A 21,532-nucleotide genomic window follows, 5' to 3' on the forward strand; every position below is an offset into this window, starting at 1 on the left:
GGCATTTGCAGCTCGCAATAGTGCAGAGTTATCTCATAGAAAGGGGCCACGGTGTTTCTGTATCTCTATTATGTTGGTGCGGCTTCGGATCGTTTAAATATCTCGATATATCTCGAAAACTACGCTTCTGATCAAAAAATATCATAGAACGTAAATTGTAGGAAACATAATTCTCTACAAAAAAGGTCTCTTAACATTTTGCCATAGCTCGCTTCGTTTCCGAGATATTTGCAGATTTATCTCAAGGGAAGGGGCCTGACGGACATATTTCGAGATATTTCTTCTTCTTGTTGTTCTTCTTCTGCACAGCTAAGCTGGAAGTGGCATTTGCAGCGCGCAATAGTGCAGAGTTATCTCAAAGAAAGGGGCCACGGTGTTTCTGTATCTCTATTATGTTGGTGCCGCTTCGGAACTTTTAAATATCTGGATATATCTCGGGAACTACGCATCTGATCAAAAAATATCATAGAACATAAAAAGTAGGAAACTTAATTCTCTACAAAAAAGGTCTCTTAACATTTTGCCATAGCTCGCTTCGTTTCCTAGATATTTGCAGATTTATCTCAAGGGAAGGGGCCTGACGGACATATTTCGAGTTATTTCTTCTTCTTGTTGTTCTTCTTCTGCACAGCTACGCTGGAAGTGGCATTTGCAGCTCGCAATAGTGCAGAGTTATCTCAAAGAAAGGGGCCACGGTGTTTCTGTATCTCTATTATGTTGGTGCGGCTTCGGATCTTTTAAATATCTCGATATATCTCGAAAACTACGCTTCTGATCAAAAAATATCATAGAACATAAATTGTAGGAAACATAATTCTCTACAAAAAAGGTCTCTTAACATTTTGCCATAGCTCGTTTGGTTTCCGAGATATTTGCAGATATATCTCATGGGAAGGGGCCTGACGGACATATTTCGAGATATTTCTTCTTCTTGTTGTTCTTCTTCTGCACAGCTAAACTGGAAGTGGCATTTCCAGCTCGCAATAGCGCAGAGTTATCTCAAAGAAACGGGCCACGGTGTTTCTGTATCTCTATTATGTTGGTGCGGCTTCGGAACTTTTAAATATCTTGATATATCTCGAGAACTACGCATCTGATCAAAAAATATCATAGAACATAAAAAGTAGGAAACTTAATTCTCTACAAAAAAGGTCTCTTAACATTTTGCCATAGCTCGCTTCGTTTCCTAGATATTTGCAGATTTATCTCAAGGGAAGGGGCCTGACGGACATATTTCGAGTTATTTCTTCTTCTTGTTGTTCTTCTTCTGCACAGCTACGCTGGAAGTGGCATTTGCAGCTCGCAATAGTGCAGAGTTATCTCAAAGAAAGGGGCCACGGTGTTTCTGTATCTCTATTATGTTGGTGCGGCTTCGGAACTTTTAAATATCTTGATATATCTCGGGAACTACGCATCTGATCAAAAAATATCATAGAACATAAAAAGTAGGAAACTTAATTCTCTACAAAAAAGGTCTCTTAACATTTTGCCATAGCTCGCTTCGCTTCCGAGATATTTGCAGATTTATCTCAAGGGAAGGGGCCTGACGGACATATTTCGAGATATTTCTTCTTCTTGTTGTTCTTCTTCTGCACAGCTAAGCTGGAAGTGGCATTTGCAGCTCGCAATAGTGCAGAGTTATCTCAAAGAAAGGGGCCACGGTGTTTCTGTATCTCTATTATGTTGGTGCGGCTTCGGATCTTTTAAATATCTCGATATATCTCGAAAACTACGCATCTGATCAAAAAATATCATAGAACATAAAAAGTAGGAAACTTAATTATCTACAAAAAAGGTCTCTTAACATTTTGCCATAGCTCGCTTCGTTTCCGAGATATTTGCAGATTTATCTCGAGGGAAGGGGCCTGACGGACATATTTCGAGATATTTCTTCTTCTTGTTGTTCTTCTTCTGCACAGCTAAGCTGGAAGTGGCATTTGCAGCTCGCAATAGTGCAGAGTTATCTCAAAGAAAGGGGCCACGGTGTTTCTGTATCTCTATTATGTTGGTGCGGCTTCGGATCTTTTAAATATCTCGATATATCTCGAAAACTACGCATCTGATCAAAAAATATCATAGAACATAAAAAGTAGGAAACTTAATTATCTACAAAAAAGGTCTCTTAACATTTTGCCATAGCTCGTTTGGTTTCCGAGATATTTGCAGATATATCTCATGGGACGGGGCCTGACGGACATATTTCGAGATATTTCTTCTTCTTGTTGTTCTTCTTCTGCACAGCTAAACTGGAAGTGGCATTTCCAGCTCGCAATAGCGCAGAGTTATCTCAAAGAAACGGGCCACGGTGTTTCTGTATCTCTATTATGTTGGTGCGGCTTCGGAACTTTTAAATATCTTGATATATCTCGAGAACTACGCATCTGATCAAAAAATATCATAGAACATAAAAAGTAGGAAACTTAATTCTCTACAAAAAAGGTCTCTTAACATTTTGCCATAGCTCGCTTCGTTTCCTAGATATTTGCAGATTTATCTCAAGGGAAGGGGCCTGACGGACATATTTCGAGTTATTTCTTCTTCTTGTTGTTCTTCTTCTGCACAGCTACGCTGGAAGTGGCATTTGCAGCTCGCAATAGTGCAGAGTTATCTCAAAGAAAGGGGCCACGGTGTTTCTGTATCTCTATTATGTTGGTGCGGCTTCGGAACTTTTAAATATCTTGATATATCTCGGGAACTACGCATCTGATCAAAAAATATCATAGAACATAAAAAGTAGGAAACTTAATTCTCTACAAAAAAGGTCTCTTAACATTTTGCCATAGCTCGCTTCGCTTCCGAGATATTTGCAGATTTATCTCAAGGGAAGGGGCCTGACGGACATATTTCGAGATATTTCTTCTTCTTGTTGTTCTTCTTCTGCACAGCTAAGCTGGAAGTGGCATTTGCAGCTCGCAATACTGCAGAGTTATCTCAAAGAAAGGGGCCACGGTGTTTCTGTATCTCTATTATGTTGGTGCGGCTTCGGATCTTTTAAATATCTCGATATATCTCGAAAACTACGCATCTGATCAAAAAATATCATAGAACATAAAAAGTAGGAAACTTAATTATCTACAAAAAAGGTCTCTTAACATTTTGCCATAGCTCGCTTCGTTTCCGAGATATTTGCAGATTTATCTCGAGGGAAGGGGCCTGACGGACATATTTCGAGATATTTCTTCTTCTTGTTGTTCTTCTTCTGCACAGCTAAGCTGGAAGCGGCATTTGCGGCTCGCACTAGTGCAGAGTTATCTCGAAGAAAGGGGCCACGGTGTTTCTGTATCTCTATTATGTTGGTGCGGCTTCGGGACTTTAAAATATCTTGATATATCTCGAGAACTACGCATCTGATCAAAAAATATCATAGAACGTAAAAAGTAGGAAACTTAATTCTCTACAAATAAAGTCTCTTAACATTTTGCCATAGCTCGCTTCGTTTCCGAGATATTTGCAGATTTATCTCAAGGGAAGGGGCCTGACGGACATATTTCGAGATATTTCTTCTTCTTGTTGTTCTTCTTCTGCACAGCTAAACTGGAAGTGGCATTTCCAGCTCGCAATAGCGCAGAGTTATCTCAAAGAAACGGGCCACGGTGTTTCTGTATCTCTATTATGTTGGTGCGGCTTCGGAACTTTTAAATATCTTGATATATCTCGGGAACTACGCATCTGATCAAAAAATATCATAGAACATAAAATGTAGGAAACTTAATTCTCTACAAAAAAGGTCTCTTAACATTTTGCCATAGCTCGCTTCGCTTCCGAGATATTTGCAGATTTATCTCAAGGGAAGGGGCCTGACGGACATATTTCGAGATATTTCTTCTTCTTGTTGTTCTTCTTCTGCACAGCTAAGCTGGAAGTGGCATTTGCAGCTCGCAATAGTGCAGAGTTATCTCAAAGAAAGGGGCCACGGTGTTTCTGTATCTCTATTATGTTGGTGCGGCTTCGGATCTTTTAAATATCTCGATATATCTCGGGAACTACGCATCTGATCAAAAAATATCATAGAACATAAAAAGTAGGAAACTTAATTCTCTACAAAAAAGGTCTCTTAACATTTTGCCATAGCTCGCTTCGCGTCCGAGATATTTGCAGATTTATCTCAAGGGAAGGGGCCTGACGGACATATTTCGAGATATTTCTTCTTCTTGTTGTTCTTCTTCTGCACAGCTAAGCTGGAAGTGGCATTTGCAGCTCGCAATAGTGCAGAGTTATCTCAAAGAAAGGGGCCACGGTGTTTCTGTATCTCTATTATGTTGGTGCGGCTTCGGATCTTTTAAATATCTCGATATATCTCGAAAACTACGCATCTGATCAAAAAATATCATAGAACATAAAAAGTAGGAAACTTAATTATCTACAAAAAAGGTCTCTTAACATTTTGCCATAGCTCGCTTCGTTTCCGAGATATTTGCAGATTTATCTCGAGGGAAGGGGCCTGACGGACATATTTCGAGATATTTCTTCTTCTTGTTGTTCTTCTTCTGCACAGCTAAGCTGGAAGCGGCATTTGCGGCTCGCACTAGTGCAGAGTTATCTCGAAGAAAGGGGCCACGGTGTTTCTGTATCTCTATTATGTTGGTGCGGCTTCGGGACTTTAAAATATCTTGATATATCTCGAGAACTACGCATCTGATCAAAAAATATCATAGAACGTAAAAAGTAGGAAACTTAATTCTCTACAAATAAAGTCTCTTAACATTTTGCCATAGCTCGCTTCGTTTCCGAGATATTTGCAGATTTATCTCAAGGGAAGGGGCCTGACGGACATATTTCGAGATATTTCTTCTTCTTGTTGTTCTTCTTCTGCACAGCTAAACTGGAAGTGGCATTTCCAGCTCGCAATAGCGCAGAGTTATCTCAAAGAAACGGGCCACGGTGTTTCTGTATCTCTATTATGTTGGTGCGGCTTCGGAACTTTTAAATATCTTGATATATCTCGGGAACTACGCATCTGATCAAAAAATATCATAGAACATAAAAAGTAGGAAACTTAATTCTCTACAAAAAAGGTCTCTTAACATTTTGCCATAGCTCGCTTCGCTTCCGAGATATTTGCAGATTTATCTCAAGGGAAGGGGCCTGACGGACATATTTCGAGATATTTCTTCTTCTTGTTGTTCTTCTTCTGCACAGCTAAGCTGGAAGTGGCATTTGCAGCTCGCAATAGTGCAGAGTTATCTCAAAGAAAGGGGCCACGGTGTTTCTGTATCTCTATTATGTTGGTGCGGCTTCGGATCTTTTAAATATCTCGATATATCTCGAAAACTACGCATCTGATCAAAAAATATCATAGAACATAAAAAGTAGGAAACTTAATTATCTACAAAAAAGGTCTCTTAACATTTTGCCATAGCTCGCTTCGTTTCCTAGATATTTGCAGATTTATCTCAAGGGAAGGGGCCTGACGGACATATTTCGAGTTATTTCTTCTTCTTGTTGTTCTTCTTCTGCACAGCTACGCTGGAAGTGGCATTTGCAGCTCGCAATAGTGCAGAGTTATCTCAAAGAAAGGGGCCACGGTGTTTCTGTATCTCTATTATGTTGGTGCGGCTTCGGAACTTTTAAATATCTTGATATATCTCGGGAACTACGCATCTGATCAAAAAATATCATAGAACAAAAAAAGTAGGAAACTTAATTCTCTACAAAAAAGGTCTCTTAACATTTTGCCATAGCTCGCTTCGCTTCCGAGATATTTGCAGATTTATCTCAAGGGAAGGGGCCTGACGGACATATTTCTAGATATTTCTTCTTCTTGTTGTTCTTCTTCTGCACAGCTAAGCTGGAAGTGGCATTTGCAGCTCGCAATAGTGCAGAGTTATCTCATAGAAAGGGGCCACGGTGTTTCTGTATCTCTATTATGTTGGTGCGGCTTCGGATCGTTTAAATATCTCGATATATCTCGAAAACTACGCTTCTGATCAAAAAATATCATAGAACGTAAATTGTAGGAAACATAATTCTCTACAAAAAAGGTCTCTTAACATTTTGCCATAGCTCGCTTCGTTTCCGAGATATTTGCAGATTTATCTCAAGGGAAGGGGCCTGACGGACATATTTCGAGATATTTCTTCTTCTTGTTGTTCTTCTTCTGCACAGCTAAGCTGGAAGTGGCATTTGCAGCGCGCAATAGTGCAGAGTTATCTCAAAGAAAGGGGCCACGGTGTTTCTGTATCTCTATTATGTTGGTGCCGCTTCGGAACTTTTAAATATCTGGATATATCTCGGGAACTACGCATCTGATCAAAAAATATCATAGAACATAAAAAGTAGGAAACTTAATTCTCTACAAAAAAGGTCTCTTAACATTTTGCCATAGCTCGCTTCGTTTCCTAGATATTTGCAGATTTATCTCAAGGGAAGGGGCCTGACGGACATATTTCGAGTTATTTCTTCTTCTTGTTGTTCTTCTTCTGCACAGCTACGTTGGAAGTGGCATTTGCAGCTCGCAATGGTGCAGAGTTATCTCAAAGAAAGGGGCCACGGTGTTTCTGTATCTCTATTATGTTGGTGCGGCTTCGGATCTTTTAAATATCTCGATATATCTCCAAAACTACGCTTCTGATCAAAAAATATCATAGAACATAAATTGTAGGAAACATAATTCTCTACAAAAAAGGTCTCTTAACATTTTGCCATAGCTCGCTTCGCTTCCGAGATATTTGCAGATTTATCTCAAGGGAAGGGGCCTGACGGACATATTTCGAGATATTTCTTCTTCTTGTTGTTCTTCTTCTGCACAGCTAAGCTGGAAGTGGCATTTGCAGCTCGCAATAGTGCAGAGTTATCTCAAAGAAAGGGGCCACGGTGTTTCTGTATCTCTATTATGTTGGTGCGGCTTCGGATCTTTTAAATATCTCGATATATCTCGAAAACTACGCATCTGATCAAAAAATATCATAGAACATAAAAAGTAGGAAACTTAATTATCTACAAAAAAGGTCTCTTAACATTTTGCCATAGCTCGCTTCGTTTCCGAGATATTTGCAGATTTATCTCGAGGGAAGGGGCCTGACGGACATATTTCGAGATATTTCTTCTTCTTGTTGTTCTTCTTCTGCACAGCTAAACTGGAAGTGGCATTTGCGGCTCGCACTAGTGCAGAGTTATCTCAAAGAAAGGGGCCACGGTGTTTCTGTATCTCTATTATGTTGGTGCGGCTTCGGAACTTTTAAATATCTCGATATATCTCGAAAACTACGCTTCTGATCAAAAAATATCATAGAACATAAATTGTAGGAAACATAATTCTCTACAAAAAAGGTCTCTTAACATTTTGCCATAGCTCGCTTCGTTTCCTAGATATTTGCAGATTTATCTCAAGGGAAGGGGCCTGACGGACATATTTCGAGTTATTTCTTCTTCTTGTTGTTCTTCTTCTGCACAGCTACGCTGGAAGTGGCATTTGCAGCTCGCAATAGTGCAGAGTTATCTCAAAGAAAGGGGCCACGGTGTTTCTGTATCTCTATTATGTTGGTGCGGCTTCAGAACTTTTAAATATCTTGATATATCTCGGGAACTACGCATCTGATCAAAAAATATCATAGAACATAAAAAGTAGGAAACTTAATTCTCTACAAAAAAGGTCTCTTAACATTTTGCCATAGCTCGCTTCGCTTCCGAGATATTTGCAGATTTATCTCAAGGGAAGGGGCCTGACGGACATATTTCGAGATATTTCTTCTTCTTGTTGTTCTTCTTCTGCACAGCTAAGCTGGAAGTGGCATTTGCAGCTCGCAATAGTGCAGAGTTATCTCAAAGAAAGGGGCCACGGTGTTTCTGTATCTCTATTATGTTGGTGCGGCTTCGGATCTTTTAAATATCTCGATATATCTCGAAAACTACGCATCTGATCAAAAAATATCATAGAACATAAAAAGTAGGAAACTTAATTATCTACAAAAAAGGTCTCTTAACATTTTGCCATAGCTCGCTTCGTTTCCGAGATATTTGCAGATTTATCTCGAGGGAAGGGGCCTGACGGACATATTTCGAGATATTTCTTCTTCTTGTTGTTCTTCTTCTGCACAGCTAAGCTGGAAGTGGCATTTGCAGCTCGCAATAGTGCAGAGTTATCTCAAAGAAAGGGGCCACGGTGTTTCTGTATCTCTATTATGTTGGTGCGGCTTCGGAACTTTAAAATATCTTGATATATCTCGAGAACTACGCATCTGATCAAAAAATATCATAGAACGTAAAAAGTAGGAAACTTAATTCTCTACAAATAAAGTCTCTTAACATTTTGCCATAGCTCGCTTCGTTTCCGAGATATTTGCAGATTTATCTCAAGGGAAGGGGCCTGACGGACATATTTCGAGATATTTCTTCTTCTTGTTGTTCTTCATCTGCACAGCTAAGCTGGAAGTGGCATCTGCAGCTCACAATAGTGCAGAGTTATCTCAAAGAAAGGGGCCACGGTGTTTCTGTATCTCTATTATGTTGGTGCGGCTTCGGAACTTTTAAATATCTTGATATATCTCGAGAACTACGCATCTGATCAAAAAATATCATAGAACATAAAAAGTGGGAAACTTAATTCTCTACAAAAAAGTTCTCTCAACATTTTGCCATAGCTCGCTTGGTTTCCGAGATATTTGCAGATTTATCTCAAGGGAAGGTGCCTGACGGACATATTTCGAGATATTTCTTCTTCTTGTTGTTCTTCTTCTGCACAGCTAAGCTGGAAGTGGCATTTGCAGGTCGCAATAGTGCAGAGTTATCTCAAAGAAAGGGGCCACGGTGTTTCTGTATCTCTATTATGTTGGTGCGGCTTCGGAACTTTTAAATATCTGGATATATCTCGAGAACTACGCATCTGATCAAAAAATATCATTGAACCTAAAAAGTAGGAAACTTAATTCTCTACAAAAAAGGTCTCTTAACATTTTGCCATAGCTTGCTTCGTTTCCGAGATATTTGCAGATTTATCTCGAGGGAAGGGGCTGACGGACATATTTCGAGATATTTCTTCTTCTTGTTCTTCTTCTTCTGCACAGCTAAGCTGGAAGTGGCATTTGCAGCTCGCAATAGTGCAGAGTTATCTCAAAGAAAGGGGCCACGGTGTTTCTGTATCTCTATTATGTTGGTGCGGCTTCGGAACTTTTAAATATCTTGATATATCTCGAGAACTACGCATCTGATCAAAAAGTATCATAGAACATAAAAAGTAGGAAACTTAATTCTCTACAAAAAAGGTCTCTTAACATTTTGCCATAGCTCGCTTCGTTTCCGAGATATTTGCAGATTTATCTCAAGGGAAGGGGCCTGACGGACATATTTCGAGATATTTCTTCTTCTTGTTGTTCTTCTTCGGCACAGCTAAGCTGGAAGAGGCATTTGCAGCTCGCAATAGAGCAGAGTTATCTCAAAGAAAGGGGCCACGGTGTTTCTGTATCTCTATTATTTTGGTGCGGCTTCGGAACTTTTAAATATCTTGATATATCTCGAGAACTACGCATCTGATCAAAAAGTATCATAGAACATAAAAAGTAGGAAACTTAATTCTCTACAAAAAAGGTCTCTTAACATTTTGCCATAGCTCGCTTCGTTTCCGAGATATTTGCAGATTTATCTCAAGGGAAGGGGCCTGACGGACATATTTCGAGATATTTCTTCTTCTTGTTGTTCTTCTTCGGCACAGCTAAGCTGGAAGAGGCATTTGCAGCTCGCAATAGAGCAGAGTTATCTCAAAGAAAGGGGCCACGGTGTTTCTGTATCTCTATTATTTTGGTGCGGCTTCGGAACTTTTAAATATCTTGATATATCTCGAGAACTACGCATCTGATCAAAAAATATCATAGAACATAAAAAGTAGGAAACTTAATTCTCTACAAAAAAGTTCTCTTAACATTTTGCCATAGCTCGCTTGGTTTCCGAGATATTTGCAGATTTATCTCAAGGGAAGGGGCCTGACGGACATATTTCGAGATATTTCTTCTTCTTGTTGTTCTTCTTCTGCACAGCTAAGCTGGAAGTGTCATTTGCAGGTCGCAATAGTGCAGAGTTATCTCAAAGAAAGGGGCCACGGTGATTCTGTATCTCTATTATGTTGGTGCCGCTTCGGAACTTTTAAATATCTGGATATATCTCGAGAACTACGCATCTGATCAAAAAATATCATTGAACCTAAAAAGTAGGAAACTTAATTCTCTACAAAAAAGGTCTCTTAACATTTTGCCATAGCTCGCTTCGTTTCCGAGATATTTGCAGATTTATCTCGAGGGAAGGGGCCTGACGGACATATTTCGAGATATTTCTTCTTCTTGTTGTTCTTCTTCTGCACAGCTAAACTGGAAGTGGCATTTCCAGCTCGCAATAGCGCAGAGTTATCTCAAAGAAAGGGGCCACGGTGTTTCTGTATCTCTATTATGTTGGTGCGGCTTCGGAACTTTTAAATATCTTGATACATCTCGAGAACTACGCATCTGATCAAAAAATATCATAGAACATAAAAAGTAGGAAACTGAATTCTCTACAAAAAAGGTCTCTTAACATTTTGCCATAGCTCGCTTCGTTTCCGAGATATTTGCAGATTTATCTCGAGGGAAGGGGCCTGACGGACATATTTCGAGATATTTCTTCTTCTTGTTGTTCTTCTTCTGCACAGCTAAGCTGGAAGTGGCATTTGCAGCTCGCAATAGTGCAGAGTTATCTCAAAGAAAGGGGCCACGGTGTTTCTGTATCTCTATTATGTTGGTGCGGCTTCGGAACTTTTAAATATCTTGATATATCTCGAGAACTACGCATCTGATCAAAAAATATCATAGAACATAAAAAGTAAGAAACTTAATTCTCTACAAAAAAGGTCTCTTAACATTTTGCCATAGCTCGCTTCGTTTCCGAGATATTTGCAGATTTATCTCGAGGGAAGGGGCCTGACGGACATATTTCGAGATATTTCTTCTTCTTGTTGTTCTTCTTCTGCACAGCTAAACTGGAAGTGGCATTTGCGGCTCGCACTAGTGCAGAGTTATCTCAAAGAAAGGGGCCACGGTGTTTCTGTATCTCTATTATGTTGGTGCGGCTTCGGAACTTTTAAATATCTCGATATATCTCGAAAACTACGCTTCTGATCAAAAAATATCATAGAACATAAATTGTAGGAAACATAATTCTCTACAAAAAAGGTCTCTTAACATTTTGCCATAGCTCGCTTCGTTTCCTAGATATTTGCAGATTTATCTCAAGGGAAGGGGCCTGACGGACATATTTCGAGTTATTTCTTCTTCTTGTTGTTCTTCTTCTGCACAGCTACGCTGGAAGTGGCATTTGCAGCTCGCAATAGTGCAGAGTTATCTCAAAGAAAGGGGCCACGGTGTTTCTGTATCTCTATTATGTTGGTGCGGCTTCGGAACTTTTAAATATCTTGATATATCTCGGGAACTACGCATCTGATCAAAAAATATCATAGAACATAAAAAGTAGGAAACTTAATTCTCTACAAAAAAGGTCTCTTAACATTTTGCCATAGCTCGCTTCGCTTCCGAGATATTTGCAGATTTATCTCAAGGGAAGGGGCCTGACGGACATATTTCGAGATATTTCTTCTTCTTGTTGTTCTTCTTCTGCACAGCTAAGCTGGAAGTGGCATTTGCAGCTCGCAATAGTGCAGAGTTATCTCAAAGAAAGGGGCCACGGTGTTTCTGTATCTCTATTATGTTGGTGCGGCTTCGGATCTTTTAAATATCTCGATATATCTCGAAAACTACGCTTCTGATCAAAAAATATCATAGAACATAAAAAGTAGGAAACTTAATTCTCTACAAAAAAGGTCTCTTAACATTTTGCCATAGCTCGCTTCGTTTCCTAGATATTTGCAGATATATCTCATGGGAAGGGGCCTGACGGACATATTTCGAGATATTTCTTCTTCTTGTTGTTCTTCTTCTGCACAGCTAAACTGGAAGTGGCATTTCCAGCTCGCAATAGCGCAGAGTTATCTCAAAGAAACGGGCCACGGTGTTTCTGTATCTCTATTATGTTGGTGCGGCTTCGGAACTTTTAAATATCTTGATATATCTCGAGAACTACGCATCTGATCAAAAAATATCATAGAACATAAAAAGTAGGAAACTTAATTCTCTACAAAAAAGGTCTCTTAACATTTTGCCATAGCTCGCTTCGTTTCCTAGATATTTGCAGATTTATCTCAAGGGAAGGGGCCTGACGGACATATTTCGAGTTATTTCTTCTTCTTGTTGTTCTTCTTCTGCACAGCTACGCTGGAAGTGGCATTTGCAGCTCGCAATAGTGCAGAGTTATCTCAAAGAAAGGGGCCACGGTGTTTCTGTATCTCTATTATGTTGGTGCGGCTTCGGAACTTTTAAATATCTTGATATATCTCGGGAACTACGCATCTGATCAAAAAATATCATAGAACATAAAAAGTAGGAAACTTAATTCTCTACAAAAAAGGTCTCTTAACATTTTGCCATAGCTCGCTTCGCTTCCGAGATATTTGCAGATTTATCTCAAGGGAAGGGGCCTGACGGACATATTTCGAGATATTTCTTCTTCTTGTTGTTCTTCTTCTGCACAGCTAAGCTGGAAGTGGCATTTGCAGCTCGCAATAGTGCAGAGTTATCTCAAAGAAAGGGGCCACGGTGTTTCTGTATCTCTATTATGTTGGTGCGGCTTCGGATCTTTTAAATATCTCGATATATCTCGAAAACTACGCTTCTGATCAAAAAATATCATAGAACATAAAAAGTAGGAAACTTAATTCTCTACAAAAAAGGTCTCTTAACATTTTGCCATAGCTCGCTTCGTTTCCTAGATATTTGCAGATATATCTCATGGGAAGGGGCCTGACGGACATATTTCGAGATATTTCTTCTTCTTGTTGTTCTTCTTCTGCACAGCTAAACTGGAAGTGGCATTTCCAGCTCGCAATAGCGCAGAGTTATCTCAAAGAAACGGGCCACGGTGTTTCTGTATCTCTATTATGTTGGTGCGGCTTCGGAACTTTTAAATATCTTGATATATCTCGAGAACTACGCATCTGATCAAAAAATATCATAGAACATAAAAAGTAGGAAACTTAATTCTCTACAAAAAAGGTCTCTTAACATTTTGCCATAGCTCGCTTCGTTTCCTAGATATTTGCAGATTTATCACAAGGGAAGGGGCCTGACGGTCATATTTCGAGTTATTTCTTCTTCTTGTTGTTCTTCTTCTGCACAGCTACGCTGGAAGTGGCATTTGCAGCTCGCAATAGTGCAGAGTTATCTCAAAGAAAGGGGCCACGGTGTTTCTGTATCTCTATTATGTTGGTGCGGCTTCGGATCTTTTAAATATCTCGATATATCTCGAAAACTACGCATCTGATCAAAAAATATCATAGAACATAAAAAGTAGGAAACTTAATTATCTACAAAAAAGGTCTCTTAACATTTTGCCATAGCTCGCTTCGTTTCCGAGATATTTGCAGATTTATCTCGAGGGAAGGGGCCTGACGGACATATTTCGAGATATTTCTTCTTCTTGTTGTTCTTCTTCTGCACAGCTAAGCTGGAAGTGGCATTTGCAGCTCGCAATAGTGCAGAGTTATCTCAAAGAAAGGGGCCACGGTGTTTCTGTATCTCTATTATGTTGGTGCGGCTTCGGAACTTTTAAATATCTTGATATATCTCGAGAACTACGCATCTGATCAAAAAATATCATAGAACATAAAAAGTACGAAACTTAATTCTCTACAAAAAAGGTCTCTTAACATTTTGCCATAGCTCGCTTCGTTTCCGAGATATTTGCAGATTTATCTCGAGGGAAGGGGCCTGACGGACATATTTCGAGATATTTCTTCTTCTTGTTGTTCTTCTTCTGCACAGCTAAACTGGAAGTGGCATTTGCGGCTCGCACTAGTGCAGAGTTATCTCAAAGAAAGGGGCCACGGTGTTTCTGTATCTCTATTATGTTGGTGCGGCTTCGGAACTTTTAAATATCTCGATATATCTCGAAAACTACGCTTCTGATCAAAAAATATCATAGAACATAAATTGTAGGAAACATAATTCTCTACAAAAAAGGTCTCTTAACATTTTGCTATAGCTCGCTTCGTTTCCGAGATATTTGCAGATTTATCTCGAGGGAAGGGGCCTGAAGGACATATTTCGAGATATTTCTTCTTCTTGTTGTTCTTCTTCTGCACAGCTAAGCTGGAAGCGGCATTTGCGGCTCGCACTAGTGCAGAGTTATCTCGAAGAAAGGGGCCACGGTGTTTCTGTATCTCTATTATGTTGGTGCGGCTTCGGAACTTTAAAATATCTTGATATATCTCGAGAACTACGCATCTGATCAAAAAATATCATAGAACGTAAAAAGTAGGAAACTTAATTCTCTACAAATAAAGTCTCTTAACATTTTGCCATAGCTCGCTTCGTTTCCGAGATATTTGCAGATTTATCTCAAGGGAAGGGGCCTGACGGACATATTTCGAGATATTTCTTCTTCTTGTTGTTCTTCATCTGCACAGCTAAGCTGGAAGTGGCATCTGCAGCTCGCAATAGTGCAGAGTTATCTCAAAGAAAGGGGCCACGGTGTTTCTGTATCTCTATTATGTTGGTGCGGCTTCGGAACTTTAAAATATCTTGATATATCTCGAGAACTACGCATCTGATCAAAAAATATCATAGAACGTAAAAAGTAGGAAACTTAATTCTCTACAAATAAAGTCTCTTAACATTTTGCCATAGCTCGCTTCGTTTCCGAGATATTTGCAGATTTATCTCAAGGGAAGGGGCCTGACGGACATATTTCGAGATATTTCTTCTTCTTGTTGTTCTTCATCTGCACAGCTAAGCTGGAAGTGGCATCTGCAGCTCGCAATAGTGCAGAGTTATCTCAAAGAAAGGGGCCACGGTGTTTCTGTATCTCTATTATGTTGGTGCGGCTTCGGAACTTTTAAATATCTTGATATATCTCGAGAACTACGCATCTGATCAAAAAATATCATAGAACATAAAAAGTGGGAAACTTAATTCTCTACAAAAAAGTTCTCTCAACATTTTGCCATAGCTCGCTTGGTTTCCGAGATATTTGCAGATTTATCTCAAGGGAAGGTGCCTGACGGACATATTTCGAGATATTTCTTCTTCTTGTTGTTCTTCTTCTGCACAGCTAAGCTGGAAGTGGCATTTGCAGGTCGCAATAGTGCAGAGTTATCTCAAAGAAAGGGGCCACGGTGTTTCTGTATCTCTATTATGTTGGTGCGGCTTCGGAACTTTTAAATATCTGGATATATCTCGAGAACTACGCATCTGATCAAAAAATATCATTGAACCTAAAAAGTAGGAAACTTAATTTTCTACAAAAAAGGTCTCTTAACATTTTGCCATAGCTTGCTTCGTTTCCGAGATATTTGCAGATTTATCTCGAGGGAAGGGGCTGACGGACATATTTCGAGATATTTCTTCTTCTTGTTCTTCTTCTTCTGCACAGCTAAGCTGGAAGTGGCATTTGCAGCTCGCAATAGTGCAGAGTTATCTCAAAGAAAGGGGCCACGGTGTTTCTGTATCTCTATTATGTTGGTGCGGCTTCGGAACTTTTAAATATCTTGATATATCTCGAGAACTACGCATCTGATCAAAAAGTATCATAGAACATAAAAAGTAGGAAACTTAATTCTCTACAAAAAAGGTCTCTTAACATTTTGCCATAGCTCGCTTCGTTTCCGAGATATTTGCAGATTTATCTCAAGGGAAGGGGCCTGACGGACATATTTCGAGATATTTCTTCTTCTTGTTGTTCTTCTTCGGCACAGCTAAGCTGGAAGAGGCATTTGCAGCTCGCAATAGAGCAGAGTTATCTCACAGAAAGGGGCCACGGTGTTTCTGTATCTCTATTATTTTGGTGCGGCTTCGGAACTTTTAAATATCTTGATATATCTCGAGAACTACGCATCTGATCAAAAAATATCATAGAACATAAAAAGTGGAAAACTTAATTCTCTACAAAAAAGTTCTCTTAGCATTTTGCCATAGCTCGCTTGGTTTCCGAGATATTTGCAGATTTATCTCAAGGGAAGGGGCCTGACGGACATATTTCGAGATATTTCTTCTTCTTGTTGTTCTTCTTCTGCACAGCTAAGCTGGAAGTGTCATTTGCAGGTCGCAATAGTGCAGAGTTATCTCAAAGAAAGGGGCCACGGTGATTCTGTATCTCTATTATGTTGGTGCCGCTTCGGAACTTTTAAATATCTGGATATATCTCGAGAACTACGCATCTGATCAAAAAATATCATTGAACCTAAAAAGTAGGAAACTTAATTCTCTACAAAAAAGGTCTCTTAACATTTTGCCATAGCTCGCTTCGTTTCCGAGATATTTGCAGATTTATCTCGAGGGAAGGGGCCTGACGGACATATTTCGAGATATTTCTTCTTCTTGTTGTTCTTCTTCTGCACAGCTAAACTGGAAGTGGCATTTCCAGCTCGCAATAGCGCAGAGTTATCTCAAAGAAAGGGGCCACGGTGTTTCTGTATCTCTATTATGTTGGTGCGGCTTCGGAACTTTTAAATATCTTGATACATCTCGAGAACTACGCATCTGATCAAAAAATATCATAGAACATAAAAAGTAGGAAACTGAATTCTCTACAAAAAAGGTCTCTTAACATTTTGCCATAGCTCGCTTCGTTTCCGAGATATTTGCAGATTTATCTCGAGGGAAGGGGCCTGACGGACATATTTCGAGATATTTCTTCTTCTTGTTGTTCTTCTTCTGCACAGCTAAGCTGGAAGTGGCATTTGCAGCTCGCAATAGTGCAGAGTTATCTCAAAGAAAGGGGCCACGGTGTTTCTGTATCTCTATTATGTTGGTGCGGCTTCGGAACTTTTAAATATCTTGATATATCTCGAGAACTACGCATCTGATCAAAAAATATCATAGAACATAAAAAGTAAGAAACTTAATTCTCTACAAAAAAGGTCTCTTAACATTTTGCCATAGCTCGCTTCGTTTCCGAGATATTTGCAGATTTATCTCGAGGGAAGGGGCCTGACGGACATATTTCGAGATATTTCTTCTTCTTGTTGTTCTTCTTCTGCACAGCTAAACTGGAAGTGGCATTTGCGGCTCGCACTAGTGCAGAGTTATCTCAAAGAAAGGGGCCACGGTGTTTCTGTATCTCTATTATGTTGGTGCGGCTTCGGAACTTTTAAATATCTCGATATATCTCGAAAACTACGCTTCTGATCAAAAAATATCATAGAACATAAATTGTAGGAAACATAATTCTCTACAAAAAAGGTCTCTTAACATTTTGCCATAGCTCGCTTCGTTTCCTAGATATTTGCAGATTTATCTCAAGGGAAGGGGCCTGACGGACATATTTCGAGTTATTTCTTCTTCTTGTTGTTCTTCTTCTGCACAGCTACGCTGGAAGTGGCATTTGCAGCTCGCAATAGTGCAGAGTTATCTCAAAGAAAGGGGCCACGGTGTTTCTGTATCTCTATTATGTTGGTGCGGCTTCGGAACTTTTAAATATCTTGATATATCTCGGGAACTACGCATCTGATCAAAAAATATCATAGAACATAAAAAGTAGGAAACTTAATTCTCTACAAAAAAGGTCTCTTAACATTTTGCCATAGCTCGCTTCGCTTCCGAGATATTTGCAGATTTATCTCAAGGGAAGGGGCCTGACGGACATATTTCGAGATATTTCTTCTTCTTGTTGTTCTTCTTCTGCACAGCTAAGCTGGAAGTGGCATTTGCAGCTCGCAATAGTGCAGAGTTATCTCAAAGAAAGGGGCCACGGTGTTTCTGTATCTCTATTATGTTGGTGCGGCTTCGGATCTTTTAAATATCTCGATATATCTCGAAAACTACGCTTCTGATCAAAAAATATCATAGAACATAAAAAGTAGGAAACTTAATTCTCTACAAAAAAGGTCTCTTAACATTTTGCCATAGCTCGCTTCGTTTCCTAGATATTTGCAGATTTATCTCAAGGGAAGGGGCCTGACGGACATATTTCGAGTTATTTCTTCTTCTTGTTGTTCTTCTTCTGCACAGCTACGCTGGAAGTGGCATTTGCAGCTCGCAATAGTGCAGAGTTATCTCAAAGAAAGGGGCCACGGTGTTTCTGTATCTCTATTATGTTGGTGCGGCTTCGGATCTTTTAAATATCTCGATATATCTCGAAAACTACGCTTCTGATCAAAAAATATTATAGAACATAAATTGTAGGAAACATAATTCTCTACAAAAAAGGTCTCTTAACATTTTGCCATAGCTCGTTTGGTTTCCGAGATATTTGCAGATATATCTCATGGGAAGGGGCCTGACGGACATATTTCGAGATATTTCTTCTTCTTGTTGTTCTTCTTCTGCACAGCTAAACTGGAAGTGGCATTTCCAGCTCGCAATAGCGCAGAGTTATCTCAAAGAAACGGGCCACGGTGTTTCTGTATCTCTATTATGTTGGTGCGGCTTCGGAACTTTTAAATATCTTGATATATCTCGAGAACTACGCATCTGATCAAAAAATATCATAGAACATAAAAAGTAGGAAACTTAATTCTCTACAAAAAAGGTCTCTTAACATTTTGCCATAGCTCGCTTCGTTTCCTAGATATTTGCAGATTTATCTCAAGGGAAGGGGCCTGACGGTCATATTTCGAGTTATTTCTTCTTCTTGTTGTTCTTCTTCTGCACAGCTACGCTGGAAGTGGCATTTGCAGCTCGCAATAGTGCAGAGTTATCTCAAAGAAAGGGGCCACGGTGTTTCTGTATCTCTATTATGTTGGTGCGGCTTCGGAACTTTTAAATATCTTGATATATCTCGGGAACTACGCATCTGATCAAAAAATATCATAGAACATAAAAAGTAGGAAACTTAATTCTCTACAAAAAAGGTCTCTTAACATTTTGCCATAGCTCGCTTCGCTTCCGAGATATTTGCAGATTTATCTCAAGGGAAGGGGCCTGACGGACATATTTCGAGATATTTCTTCTTCTTGTTGTTCTTCTTCTGCACAGCTAAGCTGGAAGTGGCATTTGCAGCTCGCAATAGTGCAGAGTTATCTCAAAGAACGGGGCCACGGTGTTTCTGTATCTCTATTATGTTGGTGCGGCTTCGGATCTTTTAAATATCTCGATATATCTCGAAAACTACGCATCTGATCAAAAAATATCATAGAACATAAAAAGTAGGAAACTTAATTATCTACAAAAAAGGTCTCTTAACATTTTGCCATAGCTCGCTTCGTTTCCGAGATATTTGCAGATTTATCTCAAGGGAAGGGGCCTGACGGACATATTTCGAGATATTTCTTCTTCTTGTTGTTCTTCATCTGCACAGCTAAGCTGGAAGTGGCATCTGCAGCTCGCAATAGTGCAGAGTTATCTCAAAGACAGGGGCCACGGTGTTTCTGTATCTCTATTATGTTGGTGCGGCTTCGGAACTTTTAAATATCTCGATATATCTCGAAAACTACGCTTCTGATCAAAACATATCATAGAACATAAATTGTAGGAAACATAATTCTCTACAAAAAAGGTCTCTTAAGATTTTGCCATTGCTCGTTTCGTTTCCGAGATATTTGCAGATATATCTCAAGGGAAGGGGCCTGACGGATATATTTCGAGATATTTCTTCTTCTTGTTGTTCTTCTTCTGCACAGCTAAACTGGAAGTGGCATTTCCAGCTCGCAATAGTGCAGAGTTATCTCAAAGAAAGGGGCCACGGTGTTTCTGTATCTCTATTATGTTGGTGCGGCTTCGGAACTTTTAAATATCTTGATATATCTCGAGAACTACGCATCTGATCAAAAAGTATCATAGAACATAAAAAGTAGGAAACTTAATTCTCTACAAAAAAGGTCTCTTAACATTTTGCCATAGCTCGCTTCGTTTCCGAGATATGTGCAGATGTATCTCAAGGGAAGGGGCCTGACGGACATATTTCGAGATATTTCTTCTTCTTGTTGTTCTTCTTCTGCACAGCTAAGCTGGAAGTGGCATTTCCAGGTCGCAATAGTGCAGAGTTATCTCAAAGAAAGGGGCCACGGTGTTTCTGTATCTCTATTATGTTGGTGCCGCTTCGGAACTTTTAAATATCTGGATATATCTCGAGAACTACGCATCTGATCAAAAAATATCATTGAACCTAAAAAGTAGGAAACTTAATTCTCTACAAAAAAGGTCTCTTAACATTTTGCCATAGCTCGCTTGGTTTCCGAGTTATTTGCAGATTAATCTCAGGGGAAGGGGCCTGACGGACATATTTCGAGATATTTCTTCTTCTTGTTCTTCTTCTTCTGCACAGCTAAGCTGGAAGTGGCATTTGCAGCTCGCAATAGTGCAGAGTTACCTCAAAGAAAGGGGCCACGGTGTTTCTGTATCTCTATTATGTGGGTGCCGCATCGGAACTTTTAAATATCTGGATATATCTCGAGAACTACGCATCTGATCAAAAAATATCATAGAACATAAAAAATAAGAAACTTAATTCTCTACAAAAAAGGTCTCTTAACATTTTGCCATAGCTCGCTTCGTTTCCGAGATATTTGCAGATTTATCTCAAGGGAAGGGGCCTGACGGACATATTTCGAGATATTCCTTCTTCTTGTTGTTCTTCTTCTGCACAGCTAAGCTGGAAGTGGCATTTGCAGCGCGCAATAGTGCAGAGTTGTCTCAAAGAAAGGGGCCACGGTGTTTCTGTATCTCTATTATGTCGGTGCAGCTTCGGAACTTTTAAATATCTTGATATATCTCGAGAACTACGCATCTGATCAAAAAATATCATAGAACATAAAAAGTAGGAAACTTAATTCTCTACAAAAAAGATATCTTAACATTTTGCCATAGCTCGCTTCGTTTCCGAGATATTTGCAGATTTATCTCAAGGGAAGGGGCCTGACGGACATATTTCGAGATATTTCTTCTTCTTGTTGTTCTTCTTCTGCACAGCTAAGCTGGAAGTGGCATTTGCTGCGCGCAATAGTGCAGAGTTATCTCAAAGAAAGGGGCCACGGTGTTTCTGTATCTCTATTATGTTGGTGCGGCTTCGGAACTTTTAAATATCTTGATATATCTCGAGAACTACGCATCTGATCAAAAAATATCATAGAACATAAAAAGTAGGAAACTTAATTCCCTACAAAAAAGGTATCTTAACATTTTGCCATCGCCCGCTTGGTTTCCGAGATATTTGCAGATTTATCTCAAGGGAAGGAGCTTGACGGACATATTTCGAGATATTTCTTCTTCTTGTTGTTCTTCTTCTGCACAGCTAAGCTGGAAGCGGCATTTGCGCCTCGCACTAGTGCAGAGTTATCTCAAAGAAAGGGGCCACGGTGTTTCTGTATCTCTATTATGTTGGTGCCGCTTCGGATCTTTTAAATATCTTGATATATCTCGAGAACTACGCATCTGATCAAATAATATCATAGAACATAAAAATTAGGAAACTTAATTCTCTACAAATAAGGTCTCTTAACATTTTGCCATAGCTCGCTTCGTTTCCGAGATATTTGCAGATTTATCTCAAGGGAAGGGGCCTGACGGACATATTTCGAAATATTTCT

This window comes from Osmia lignaria, unplaced genomic scaffold, assembly GCF_051020975.1.
Source record: "Osmia lignaria lignaria isolate PbOS001 unplaced genomic scaffold, iyOsmLign1 scaffold0006, whole genome shotgun sequence".
Classification (NCBI taxonomy): Eukaryota; Metazoa; Arthropoda; class Insecta; order Hymenoptera; family Megachilidae; genus Osmia; species Osmia lignaria.